Genomic DNA, 14,773 nt, shown 5'->3' on the forward strand with positions numbered 1-14,773 from the left:
TGTAACGCGGCGCCATCAAAGCGGGCTCTCGGCCCGCTGAACGAGGGAACCGGTGGTCGTTTCGCTGGCGGCCACCGGTCCGGCGTCCGTGGGACGGTGGGATGGATGTAATGTGCTCTGCGTCAACCCTGTCCCGCCGTTTCAATAGCCCCGACTGGGCTCCGGCCCGGTCCGAGGTAGGGCGCCGGTTGTGAGCGGCAGGAGTTTTTAGTGAGGTTCAACTCCCACATACCCCACCCCACCTGCCGCGCGGGTGGGGATCCGGCGATTTTCTCCTGTGGAAAAAAAAAAAAAAAAAAAAAAAAAAGAAAAAAAAAAAAAAAAAAAAAAAAAAAAAAAAAAAAAAAAAAAAAAAAAAAAAAAAAAAAAAAGTGGTTACTGGAGCCCATAGACATCCACAACGCAAATGCGCCACCCATCTTAAGATATAAGTTCTAAGGTCTCAAGTATAGTTACAACGGTTACCTTACCCTTCAAACCGAAACGCATCACTGCTTCACGGCAGAAATAGGCAGGGTGGTGGTACCCACCCGCGCGGACTCACAAGAGGTCCTACCACCAGTCTATTGCAGATCAATTATAAAAACAATTTACAAGACACTGTATCTTGAATGGATGATTCGATTCAACCAAGAAGATTAACACCGCTTCGCCGACTCAAAATAGTTCCAATGAGGCTTAAGTTTCGTAAACCAAATAGGTGATTTGTTGGGATTTCTTAAAATTTGATTGCTTTGGTCCCGTTTCGTACTGAACAGATTTGTATCTGTTGTGTGCAAACAGATCGAGAGAGCTGGAGGAAATTACATTTATTTTCGTTGAAACTCCGTGTAAATAGACGTTGTTAATTTAAAACAAATTCCAACTAAAATTATTGTTGTTTTAATCGTAATCCATTCTAGTATATTAATACTAGTCTGGATATTTTAATTGTTGTTTTATTTGCTTTTAAACATGTGAATGATAAAAGAGTTTTTTCTATATTAAATTTTGCAAATACTATAATAATATATCCACTTTGTACTCCTGAAACTATGTTTTCAAAATTTAGTATATTATAGTGTAAAAGCGTATTAAATAAACTCTCCTTTACATTTTTAATATTTAGAATGGATATTTTTCAGTTAATCTTTTATTACATTTGCTTGGTTTTATTAAAATTATATACCTTGTTATTTCTATAAGAAATATATTAAAAGTTCAATCTTGTACTGGTGTTTACTAAGTTGCATTTATTAAATTTATTATTGAAGTCTGGATATTATTATTTTTTTATATTTTTTCTGTAAAATTGTCATGAAATTAACTAACTTAAATGTTCATACAAAAACTAAATGTTTCTTAATTAAGATCATGCTAAGACGCCATTTTGAACACGCAAGAGTAGCTATCATATTGTTAATATTGACGTAGCATATGTCATGTCGCTTACTAATACCAATATGAATACTGCATACCCGATCCTGTGGACCGAATAGTAAACAGTCGACATCGTCACAAGTCTATACTACACACAGGTTTACACACGTCATTACGCCGACCCATTTAGCTTTATTCGCCGACGACACGACTGTTTACTATTCCAGTAGAAACAAGTCCCTAATCGCGAAGAAGCTTCAGAGCGCAGCCCTAGCCCTAGGACAGTGGTCCCGAAAATGGCGCATAGACATCAACCCAGCGAAAAGTACTGCGGTGCTATTTCAGAGGGGAAGCTCCACACGGATTTCCTCCCGGATTAGGAGGAGCAATCTCACACCCCCGATTACTCTCTTTAGACAACCCATACCCTGGGCCAGGAAGGTCAAGTACCTGGGCGTTACCCTGGATGCATCGATGACATTCCGCCCGCATATAAAATCAGTCCGTGACCGTGCCGCGTTTATTCTCGGTAGACTCTACCCCATGATCTGTAAGCGGAGTAAAATGTCCCTTCGGAACAAGGTGACACTTTACAAAACTTGCATAAGGCCCGTCATGACTTACGCGAGTGTGGTGTTCGCTCACGCGGCCCGCACACACATAGACACCCTCCAACCTCTACAATCCCGCTTTTGCAGGTTAGCCGTCGGAGCTCCGTGGTTCGTGAGGAACGTTGACCTACACGATGACCTGGGCCTCGAATCAATTCGGAAATACATGAAGTCCGCGTCGGAACGGTACTTCGATAAGGCTATGCGTCATGATAATCGCCTTATCGTTGCCGCCGCTGACTACTCCCCGAATCCTGATCATGCAGGAGCCAGTCACCGTCGACGCCCTAGACACGTCCTTACGGATCCATCAGATCCAATAACCTTTGCATTAGACGCCTTCAGCTCTAACACTAGGAGCCGGCTTAGGGACCTCGGTAACCGTACTCGTCGAACTCGACAAAGAGTTCGCCGTGCAACCTAACCCATGAATCAGCTCGCTGAGTTTCTCGCCGGATCTTCTCAGCGGGTCGCGATTCAGATCCAGTAGTAGATTCATTCGCGAAGCAGCTACTCTTGAGCTGTTAGGTCTCCTTCGGAGGCGTTCGGGTAGCTGTAAATTAAACGAGTAAATTAAACCATAGACACAGCCCACTAAGTTTCTCACCAGATCTTCTCAGTGGGTCGCGTTTCCGATCCGGTTGTAGATTCTACGAAGCACTATTCTTGCTAGGGCCAGTGTTAATAACTGTGTGAGCTCACCTACACGTCAAGGAGCAGCTGAAATAGCCTCAAGGCTATCAGCATAGGTAGGGAAAAAAATGAATACTGCAAACTAAGAAATAATAGACCGAACTTCGGAAAACATGTTTCTGTATTAATACCAAAATTATAAACACGGCAATTTCATAACTCAAGATCAATATTATTTCTGACTTTTCGAATAAAGTTGTCGTGATGACAATAAAAAAACACTATATTAAGCTGTAAAAACAGTATAAATTATACTAATATACATATTTATGATTAACATCATAATATATAAATAATTAACTTCCAGACAAGAAGTAAACAAATTTATACGTCACGCGAGTATGTTGACAATGAGTTGAACAATCTACATAGTCAGGTCATAAATTCTGTCACATGTTTAATGTAAAATAATTGAAACAAGTTTATTCATTATGTAACCATTCATATACCAAAATGAACTTAATAAAACATAAATTCTTATGACACTAAAGTTTATTCAAAATGACCTCCGTGATTTTTAATACAGGCCTTCAATCTGCGCGGCCAGTCGTCTATCGCAGCACGAACGAGGTCCATGTCAATATCGGCGGCTGCCTTAATCAAGGATGTCTTGAGTGACTCCAAATTGGGATGAGGCTTTGAGCACGCCTTTTCCTCCAAGTGTTGCTATATCTTGTAATCTAACGGATTCAAATCTGGACTGGAGGAGGTCCAGTCTTCGTGCCGGATGAAGTCGATTTCACGCGCCGCCAGCCAGTCTTGTGTGCTCTTCGCTCTATGAACTGGCGCCGAATCTTGTTGGAATACCCAGTGCCTGTTGTTGAACATGGTATGAGAAACAGGTACCACAAGAAGAAGAAGAAGAAGGGTCGTCGTACCCCCTTTCGGGGGCACGGAACGGGCCTCGGGGCAAACCCCACTGCCCGGAACGAAGCTCCCTGCCACACAGGGCAGGGGTGAAGTGTTGCAAGACGGGATTAGGGGGGCTGTTCGTATGCGCGTTCGGCGCACTCCACATCGACAAAAATATATACATAAACATAATACGATGGGCTTGATCTTAAGCGACGGCTTGATGCCCGCGGAGGAGTCACCCCGGCGCCGGCTGCTGTCCTCTGCTTGATTTTTTTTTTTTTTTTTTTTTTTTTTTTTTTTTTTTTTTTTTTTTTTTTTTTTTTTTTTTTTTTTTTTTCTCTCTATAACTAACTAACTAACTAAAACTAAACTACTATACTAACTATTAACTACTACTATTTACATTATGTACAAAGCGGGACAACAGTCAGCACCGTGGGGCCCGCCACCGGCCCCATGCCGCGGCCCCACCTCTACAAGTCAGAGGGGGAGCCGCGGCACTAGTTTAGCGCTCACCCGCTAAGGGCTCCCCAGAAGGGGAAGACCGTCGCGGGGAGGGACCGACGTAAATCACTCCCCTTAAGGGGGAGTGGTCCACCCAAACGGGCGGTAGAAATGGGTCCCCATAGGGGGGCACCCCAACAGTGTGGGGGGGAGATGAAGAGTGTGGACAGTTCAGTCCCATGGGGGCACTCATTATGAGCACTCCCATATCACTCCGGTTAAGCCGACTATCTTACCATAGCCGGGGGTTCCAGTAGCTCCCTTGGTAGCGCCTGACCATCAGGTGGTCTGGCGTGCAAGGGAGCTATATTGTGGAGATGCTCGTGGGGTCCACCGTCAGCCCGCTCGTACATATTACGAGCTAGCCTCCGAATGAACTCCTCGAGCGACTCCACATCCAGATCCCGGGCGATTACGTCATTTCTGACGTAACGCCCTGCTCCGACTATCGTGCGAAGAGCCAGATTCTGCTGGGCCTGTAACTTCACCCGCATGATCTGCGGGATGAGGTGATACCAGGCCGCAGCTGCGTACGTGATACGGGAACGAACATACGTCTTGTAAATGCCGAGTCTAGTCCTGGTCGGCAACCTGGAGGCCAACACCGGCCGGAGGAGAAACCTCGCATAGCGGGCGGCCGCCAACGCCGACTTGGCGTGGGCGGTCATCCTCAAACTCCGGTCGATATTGACTCCCAGGTATCGGACACTGGGCCTAAACTCGACATTGACTCCACGGAGACTGAGCTGTCCTGGGACGGCTCTTGTGCGGACCGGACCGAAGAGGATAGCCGCGGTCTTCCCCACGTTGACCGCGACCCTCCATCGGTCCAGCCACTGGGGCAGTAGGTCCAACAGCCTCTGCATCCTCGAAATGGCCGCAGAGGGGAAATTAGAGGACGAGAAGTAGGCGCTGTCGTCGGCAAACAGCGCCAACTTCACGTCGGCTTCCCACGCTTGGAGGTTGCCCTCAAGCGTGGGAATGTCGTTGGTGTAGAGAGCGTAGAGGACTGGTGCCAGGACGCTTCCCTGGGGAACTCCGGCCGTGACTGGGCGCACCGACGACTTTGCGCCCTCGACCGCGACAAGGAAGGATCTTCCCTCCAGGTACGACCCCAGCAGTCGCACATAGGCGTGCTGGAGGTCCGTGTTCTGCAACAGCTTGTAGATCAGTCCCGCATGCCAGACACGGTCGAAGGCCTTCTCGATATCGAGAAAGACTGCGGCCGTGTACTGGCGCGCGTTGGACCGATCCGCCAAGTGGTGCATAACGCGGACCAATTGCAGCGTTGTCGAGTGACCGCTGCGAAACCCGAATTGCTCGGGTCTGAGAAGGATGTGCGGCGACACCCTTCTCAGCAGCAGCCGCTCGAACAACTTGCCCATATGCGACAGCAGAGTGATCGGACGATAACTGGAGGGATTTCTCCTATCCTTGCCGGGTTTGGGCAGGGCAATAACCTTGCCCAATTTCCAAATTCCCGGGAAGTGTCCTGTGGACAGAATGGAATTGAACAGTCGTGTCATGAATGACACGACCGTTTCGGGGAAGTGGAAAAATGCGAGGGAGGGAATACCGTCCTCGCCCGGCGCCTTGCGCCTCTTCATCCGCTTGATGGAGAGGCGCAATTCACTGGGAGTGATGAAATCACCATCTCCCAACGGTGGCACCGGGGAGGAGAGTAGGCTTGCTACGCTCTCTTCCACCGATTGGTGGAATGCGGCCTCTGAGGGTGCAGAGTTATTTGGAGCGAACTGCCGCTCCAGCATTACGGCCAGGACATCGGCGCGGGCCTGAGCCGAGAAACATCGGTTGCCCCTCTCGTCCACGAGTGGACAAGTCGGGGCAGGCCGATTTGAGAGCTGGCGGCAAAGTCGGTGGAGGGACACGGACGAGGGGTCCTCACGGGCCTCCTCGATCCGTTCCTCCCACGCATAGCCCCGATAGGAGCTAATCTTCGCCGCCAACTCCGCTTCCAGCTCATTAAGCTCGCGCTTAATCCTGGGACAACGAGTTGTCGCCCAGAGCCTCCTCAGGCCCCTCTTCCGGCGAATAATCGCTTTCAGATGGGCCGGGAGTATACCTCTGGGCCCGCCGCTGGGCACAAGAGTCGTCGCCTGGTCGATCGCTCCCCTGATGGAGTCGACAAGGCGGACTGCCGCGTCGTCGACCCCCTCAGGGGTGTTGGGGTCCTGAATTGGGGGAAGGTCGACTAGGCGTCTCTTAAAGAGCTCCCAGTCGACCTTCGGTCGTAGGGGCGAGGTCGCAACCCGGGTGAGCCCCATTCCCAGTGTGACCAGGATAGGGAGATGGGGGGTACCCAGGTCGTACAGTGCCTCAATAGTTAAGGGGCACCGTAGCCCCTTATGAACGCACACATCCAACACGTCGGGCTGGAGTTGCGCGGCGGTCGGAATGTGCGTGGGTTCGTCGGGGCCGACCACAGAGTAGTCGCCCCTATCGGCATCTTCTAACAGCCGCCTGCCCACTGCTGAATTCAGTCGGGAGCCCCACGCGACGTGCTTCGCGTTGAGGTCCCCGACCAGCAGAGCTGGGCGGCTGTCGCAATTCAGGACCCGTCTTATGTCCCCGGGGTGAAAATCAGGCCCCGGGGGTCTATACGCGGAATAAACCCGCATATCTCCCCCCGAGGTGTGGATCCTCACACCGATCGACCTTGTCGATGTGAAGGCCAGCAAATCCAACTGATCATGCACCACATCTCGCCTGACGAGCGCCGCAGTGCCCCTGAACGGCGTCCCGGCAGGACTCACCTCGTCACGTCGGTACATGAAGTAGTTTGGAATCCTGAACACATCCCGAGGACGTAGCTTGGTCTCGCCCAGGAGCACAACCTCAGGGTTGTACTCCCGGGCGAGAACCAAGAGATCGTTCTTGCGGGTTTTTACCCCGCCGGGGTTCCAATAAATGATGCGCAGTTCCTGGCTAGCCATTGAACTGCGCAATCATTCGGTAGAACCCCGACAAGAGCGCCCCGAAAGGGCTGGCTCCCGAGGCGATCTCGCGGATCACTCCGGAGACCACCTCGGACAATTGTTCCCAGAGCGCGAGGAGCCATGCAGCAAAGCCGGCAGGCTGTGAGGCCTGCCGACCGCTGCGCTGCTCGCGCTGAGGGCGGGGGGGAAGGGGCTGAGATGAGGTTGGTTGCGACTGAGGCAAGTTGGCATCAGTCACGGCTTGTGCATCAATGGCTTGGCTACTTTCGGGGATATGAGGGGTCTTAACATCGACCTCCATTGCTGTTGAGGAGGTTTGGGCCGTTTGTATGTTTGTTGCTACTGTTGCTGTTGCTAGAGAAGGGGGAGGAAGGACTACGGCTGCTTCTATCAATAGTTTTCTCTTTAATTTCCTTCTCTCTTTTTTATTTTTATTTTTCTTTTTATTTTTGCTGGCTTTATCATTAGCACTTATATTTCCTGGCTGCGACCCGGGTGGTTGATTCATACCTTGAGTGGCAGCGATAGTACTACGAGGGGCAGGAAGAGGTTTGTTACCCCGTCGCGGAGCATTGGCTTCTGCCATCAGCGTTGCCGCTGACGACTTAGCCTCTACAACAACGACGGGGTGGATGGATAGGGACTGGGGAGGGGGCTGGGGCTGGGAGGATTTCCCTTTCCCTTTCCCCTTCCCCTTAGGAGCTTGAGATGAGGACGGAAGTACCGGAGCCGGATGCAACTCGGCCCGTGGAGCCCGAGGTACCGGAGGGGGAATGGTGACTCCCATCATCTTTGCCCTTCTGCGGAAGACCGGGCACCGTCTGTCGACGGCAGTGTGGTCCCTTCCGCAGTTGGCGCAAGAAAACGGGCCATCCCTCGGCCTCGGGCAGTCCGCTACTACGTGCTCTTCAGCACATCTAACGCAGCGGACCGCGCGGTGGCAGTTGGAGGATGCGTGCCCAAAGGCCTGGCAACGATGACATTGCGCCGGCCCTCGACCTGAACGCCATCCCTCCACTGACACCCCCGGCAAGTACAGCAGCTCTTCAACTGCGTACAACCGGGCGAGGTCGTCCTTGGAGAGGTGGTCCAATGCCACGAAAAACACGCAGCCTGGCCTACCCCTCCTGGCCTCGATACATCGGGCATGCCGGGCCGGGAAGCCCAGCTCTCTTAGGGCCTGGGTTACGTCGGCCGCATCGGTATCGACAGGGAGGCCCCGAACGACTACCTTCGAAGGAATGTCCTCCGCCAGGGCATAACAGTACCATTTAATGGCACTGTCCCTGGCAGAGACCTCCGATAGGTAGGCCTGGACCTCCCTGTACTCCTCGATCGACGACGGGAGAAATCGGAACCCGGCGCCGTAGGGTCGCGCCGAGGGAGCTCTGCCGAGCCGCTCCCTAATGGCCGCCATATGGCGAGGCCAATTAGGGAGGGCCTCCACTACAATTGGTGGGTGACGGCGTAAGTCCACCTGGGCACGACCCCTCGACCTCGGGGGAGGGGCAACTTGGGCTTGAATAGAGGGCCGTTTGGGGCCGGATGATTGAGATGCAGCCATTGCTGCATAGGATGTGGATGGTTTTGATTGGGAGTGTTGTGATTGAGCAGCGTTATATGGATGGGAATGGGTAGCCTCAAGGTCCACGTACCTCGTTGATTCGAGGTTGCCTGCCGTGCTGCTTAGGGCAGGGGTACCTCGAGGCCGAACCGCTGGTATGGGAGATATAGGAGGTGAGGGGGAACGAGGAGGGGTTCTCAGTTGCCTGTGGGCTTCCGCCGCCCTGGCAAGAACCCTTGGTTTGGGTATCGGTTTGGCAGGAGGGGAGGGTGAAGGGCTGCCGCTGGATGAAGGAGAAGAGGATGATGATGTGGCAGGGGAGGAGTACTCGTCGCTGCCACTCTCTTCCTTGGACCGTGGTGACGGTCCAATCCTAGGGCGCTTATCGCCCGCCCCAGATGAACCCTGGTCCGACCCGGACCTGGCCTTCCTCCGAGGCCGAGGGATCCCCGAGCGATCTGCCGGAATTGGAAAGGAACTTTCCCCCGACCCGATCCTCGGAGACCCCCGGGCCTCCGAAGAAGGTCCAGGCCTGTTTGCCGGATCAGGGTCCATACGACCTGGGACAGGAATGAATGAAGGGCGGTGGGCAAAAATGACTGCCGCCGCTTTACGTCCCTTACGGGATGGGCCGGGAGTGCTGATTATGGGCGGAGACGAGGCCCCACCAGGCATGATTTGGCTATCCTGTCTGGTCACGCGGTCATCAGTGCTCTCACTGGAAGGCCAGCTGTTGGATGAATTAAGTTGACCTATGTCAAAAGGCCCTAAAACCTTCCCGGCGTAAGGTTGCAAAGGTTAAAGAAAAGGAAAGAAAATAAAAGAAAATTAACTAGTTAGTGTAATAGAATAAAATGAAATTATTAAAGTAAGAGGAAAAAAAAAAAAAAAAAAAAACTTATATCAAATGCTACTCTAATGTGAAGTGGTGTATTAAACCGACTTCTAATAACTAAATGAAAAATCGAATCTAAATTTATATACTGAATGGACGAACACAACTTAAGACACAAGGATGGCCGCGACTGCCGGCTCCAGAAGCGTGCTATTGTGCCAGTATTAATACTAATAACTGTAATTTGTAATAAAGAATAATTAAATTGATACTACTAACCACCTATCTGATTATAATAGCAATGAAATTATTTGAAAGATGATATTAATTATAATAAGTAACAATAATAACAACCTAGAGAATTTACAATTAGAATAAAAAGTTCAGATTAAAAGTAACAGTGCCAGTGGCAGCACAATAAGGGCACGGAAGGGGGCCGGGGTCCGATCCCTCAGCCTAATGGCTCACAAGGCCGAAGACCCCCGATTCAAGATCTCAAAACAAGTTTTGAGATCAGTAAACCGAGAGGACCACAGCCAAGGGGACCACAGACATCAGAATCACACCACCAGCTTCGTCAACCGGCACTGGGCCTCGCCAACTGTTCGTTAAATTATAACTAAATATGTAAATCTAATAAAATAATATTATACAGAACTACTTACCAAGAGCAACACGACTGGAACCTAGAAAGCATGCAACCGTCGGTGATTCTACAAATAATAAGGGAATGCAATAGGGACAACTTATGACAGGTGGTCGGTATGCCAGATTATACTAATTTATGAAGTAAAATTAAAATTATTTGGTAAACAAAAAATATAACATCAAATGTGGGTAGAATTGAAAAAAAAAAAAAAAAAAGGTAAAAGTACGCTATGTAATTAAATTTTGTTTGAGCAATTGCTCCTATTAGCTATCAGATAAGGAAACTATTGTATGTATTATAAGGAAATTAACTGATCTATTGTATTAATTAGATATGAATGGACGAATAATTTAAGATTAATAAACAAAAGCGAATTAAATCAATCAATATACAGTATGGATATAGAAAATTTACTAAAACAACAATCAAATAATGAATTAAACTAAACTAAAGCTAACCTACCTGTAAGGGCTCCGACGCCGCAAACCTGTGAAAGGATTGGCCTGTCGGGTGTTAGTAACAGCCCCTCCTAACCCCGAAGGGTAGGGGAGGACTGGGAATAGACACGGGCGGCCAGACTCGATGGCGCTCACGAAAACCGATTTTTATCACTAGATAAAATGGCTTCGCAGCTTTCACAGGCTGATCTACACCTACCCGCAATTAAACAATGTTAAGGAATAGATGGTGTCGATCACTTACCTGTTCCCGGGTCCTTCGTCTCACTGTTCGGGGCGTTTCCGCTCCGAGACAGCAACTCCAGATTAAACACTCACACACTTGGGCACACACAATTGTACAGCACTAAACAATCGGGGCCTCGTAGCACTGGTGTCCCGGGCCTCGGTACCACAAGGTTCGTCAGGACTGTATTTTGATACACAACTGCATTCGTTTTTACACCTTTCTCACAAAAATGTACCTCTGTTAAGCCCCAATAAGAAACTCCCAACCATACTATGAGCGAGGATGGAAAATGACCTCGTTGGACACGCGGAATACGGTTGCTCGCTTCTTCATTACTGTGTGCGTACACCTTATCATTTTTTTTGTTGTAGCTCTCTTCTACGGTAAAAATTTTTTCATCCGAAAAAAGAATTTCCCGATTTTTTTTTCCCGCGTACCGCTTCAACAAAGCGCGGCATCTCTTCAGTCTCAGGTCCATTAGACGAGCATTCAAACGATTTCCTGTTTTTCTTCGATATGCCCGAAGCCCTAAGTCTTCATTTAACACCCTTTTCACCGTGGTTCTACTTAACCCCATCTGAAGGGCCAACAGTTTCTGCTTACGTTTGGGATTTCATTGAATTCGCGCCTTCACAGCTTTTATCACTGCTGGAGTCCTAACAGACCGAGGGCGACCACTTCTTGACCTGTCATCTACACTAGAGTCTTCATTGTATCGTCTGATGGTACGATAAACGAATCATTTGGTTATATTCAAAATTTTCAGTATGTTAAAAATTTGAATTGGCGCGTAACCGCAACGATGCAACGCAATAACTGCAACACGGTCTTCTTTAAGCGTCCACTCCATATTTAAAAATGAGTAAAATTCTAAATGTATATATACTATTTTTATTTTCATGAACAATTCGAAATTCGAATTCAATAAACTTTTTTGTGGCCAGCATTCTAAAAGAAAAGTTTTTACTTTTTACAATCATAATAGTGTACAAACTTACAATCCCAATTAATTATAGTCGAATTTCGACTACTGCGGGACAGCTAGTCCTTTTTAAAACTGAAATGTGAATAGGGGGAACGGGCTCTTTATAACTATCCAATGACACCACCATTCTATTCCAGCGTAGTAAACAACAAATTACGAAGTCATAAAACTTTTAGAAGCGCATTAAACTTGTTCGGACGTTTTAGTACAAAATTGATATTGTAATATTCGCCGTCGTCGCGTCGGTTCGAATCAAACTTCAAAGTAATCAGTTTCAGAGGTATAAGTGTAGAATATTTCGCGACCAGGCCGGTAATATTTACTAGAATTTAATTAAAATAGGACTTTGAATACAGCCATTTTATAGAACTTTGTATGGCATATTATTAGATACTGTCAAAACATCATCCAAATTGAGTGGAGAGCAATTAGATGGAAGGCAATTTAGCCAACGTTTTAAAACATTACAGTCAGTAAAGACATATTTCTGTTATCTTTAATATATACTAGATGATGACCGAGCTTTTCTCGGTTTTTTTTTTTGATAACGCCATCTTGCTGTGTCTTTAAAGCGGTTAGTTGCCCTCAATTAAGAAAAATAGTATTATTATTCGCCAATAGATGTCGGGACGAGTTGATTATTGAAAACACGAATAAAACAACATTTTCTGAAAATAAATCGTAGCTAGATCGATTTATCGCCCCCGAAATCCCCTGTATACTAAATTTTAGGAAAATCGTTGGAGCCGTTTCCGAGATTCAGATTATATATTATATACAAGAATTGCTCGTTTAAAGGTATAAGAAAGATTGCAACAAGAGTTGCGAGAATTGTTTAGAAAAGGAATTTTAAATAATTCGATTGGAATGATTTTAATGACTGCTAAATCATCAAGGGTTTTTTTATTGCTTAGATATGTGGACGAGCTCACGAGCCACCTGTTGTTAAGTGTTGATCGGAGTCCATAGACATTAATAACGTAAACACCGTCACCCACCTGAGATCTAAAGTCTCAGTTTTTACAGTACAACGGTTGCCCCACCCTTCAAACTAAAACGCATTACTGCTTCACGATAGATATATGCAGGATGATGGTACCTACCCGTATTGACTCACAAGACGTCCGACCACCAGTAATTATAATTTTATGCGGGTTTGATTATTTTTTTACACGATGTTATTCCTTCACCGTGGAAATCAATTGTGAACATTTTTCTTTCCCAAATACTTTCTACTGCCGCCCCTGGTTTCTCTCTAATTTAAATGATGTTAAAGCATATTATTAGCATGGACGAGCAGATCATTCTAGCTTTTTTTGTCACAAAGCTCTCGAGTATTCCATTCTGAAATGCAACCTTATCGTATCCTAAGTTTCCTATAAACATTAAAAGTATACATATGTCAGAGTTCACCCTATAATGCTTATCGACATAAAATATTTAATACCAGACTAGTTCTCTGGTTTGCTTATCAGAGATAACAAAATAATTTGTCCATTTTAAAGTCCCTATGAGATCGCGGGTAAATGTTCATCAAAATTAAAGCCAGTTAATTTCAAAGAGATCCTTTCAACTCACTCCCTGTACTACTTACAAATCTAAAATAAATGTTAAGTACAAAACGTATATTTCTGGCACAAAGTAAAAGGAAGGATACCTTTTTGCGTTAGTCATAAATCAATCTCTCTCGCGGAAGGCTCCGGGAGATTGCCTCAAGTTTTTGTTGGGCTGCGTTAGATAACGTGATACTAACTTCGCGGGCCCTTTTCGGATCTATGAATCGGGAATATTTTGGGCGATTCCATTATATTACGTTTCTTTTGGAAAAAAAAAAAAACGCACGGTTTCGTAATTTTGATACAACATATTATTATGTAACATGGCGGAAATATTTTTTGTTATGAGCAAAGAGTTCTTTTTTTATTATATTGCCCTTGTCGGCAGACGAGCATACGGCCCTGAGGTTGAGTGGTTACAGTCGCCCATGGACTTCAGCAATGCCAGGGGCAGAGCAAAACCGCTGCCTACCGCTTAATACTCTCCACAAGCCTCTTTTAAAGAAGGACATGTCATAGCGCTCGAGAAACACCGTGGAGGGGAGCTCATTCCATAGCCGGATGGTACGTGGCAAATTCGATCAAATTCCCTATTGAAGTTATACTTCTTTAGGCGCGTTATGAAAAATTGATGAGAGTGAAATTTTACGATGCGTGCGCACCGTGACACAAAATTAACAGAAATGAAGTTGCCCACAAGTGCTCCAATACAATTGAGGTTAACTATCCGTATGTATTATTTAGTAATATAAATGACAAAATTATTATTTAAAATAATTCATACTAAAAATTATTAACGTTAAATATTAAAATTAATTAATATTTAAAAAAAAAAGTATTACTTCTTACGCGCGTACATAAGTACACGCACCCTTTTTTATTTATTTTTGAATCGATATTGTTTGAATTGTAGACGGATATGTAAATGCTTGGCGAGTTTGTAGTCGCGAAATAATTATTGAAGTAATCACGAAATATATTGCTAATGCAGGAAACCGCACAGTGTAATTGAAATTGAAAATAATTTATTAGAATCTGAATGTCATTGAAAATTGTTATTGAAAGTTCAAATTAATTTACTACCAATATAACTAAGTCGCATTATCGGTAGTAAATTGTTCACACTAGTTTTGTAATCTATTTTGAAAGACAATAATGGGCTTATTAGTCTTACGGTATATATATATTTATTGTATGTATGTATTTTCTTTAATAATGTATTATTAATAGTATACCGCAACATACCTGCCATATCTTTATCTTTTCCTTTCTTTTTCTTTTCTGTTAATTAAACGGTTGTCTGAAAGAAATCGCATTTAGCGATAAGCCCGCCTATTGTACAAACGTATCTGCTTGTTGACTGTTTTCTAATGATAAAGTATGTTCTCTCTCTCTCTCTCTCTCTCTCTCTCTCTTTATCTCTCTCTCTCTCTCTCTCACACTTTACTTTAGGATTGTTTATAAAACTTTCTCTTTGTCCAATGGCGACTTGACAAGTTTGACCGTAAATACTTACAA

At 46.2% G+C, this 14,773-nt stretch overlaps 1 long non-coding RNA gene across 1 annotated transcript; it reads right to left on the bottom strand.

The window, feature by feature from the left end:
* Positions 1 to 369: 369 nt before the first annotated feature.
* Positions 370 to 3,789, bottom strand: LOC134199064 (uncharacterized). The gene is made up of 2 exons (XR_009973410.1): positions 2,673 to 3,789; positions 370 to 2,523 (listed from the first exon to the last, which is right to left on the bottom strand). It is a non-coding gene; the product is annotated as an uncharacterized LOC134199064 (long non-coding RNA).
* Positions 3,790 to 14,773: the final 10,984 nt, after the last annotated feature.

This window comes from Bombyx mori, chromosome 6, assembly GCF_030269925.1.
Source record: "Bombyx mori chromosome 6, ASM3026992v2".
Classification (NCBI taxonomy): Eukaryota; Metazoa; Arthropoda; class Insecta; order Lepidoptera; family Bombycidae; genus Bombyx; species Bombyx mori.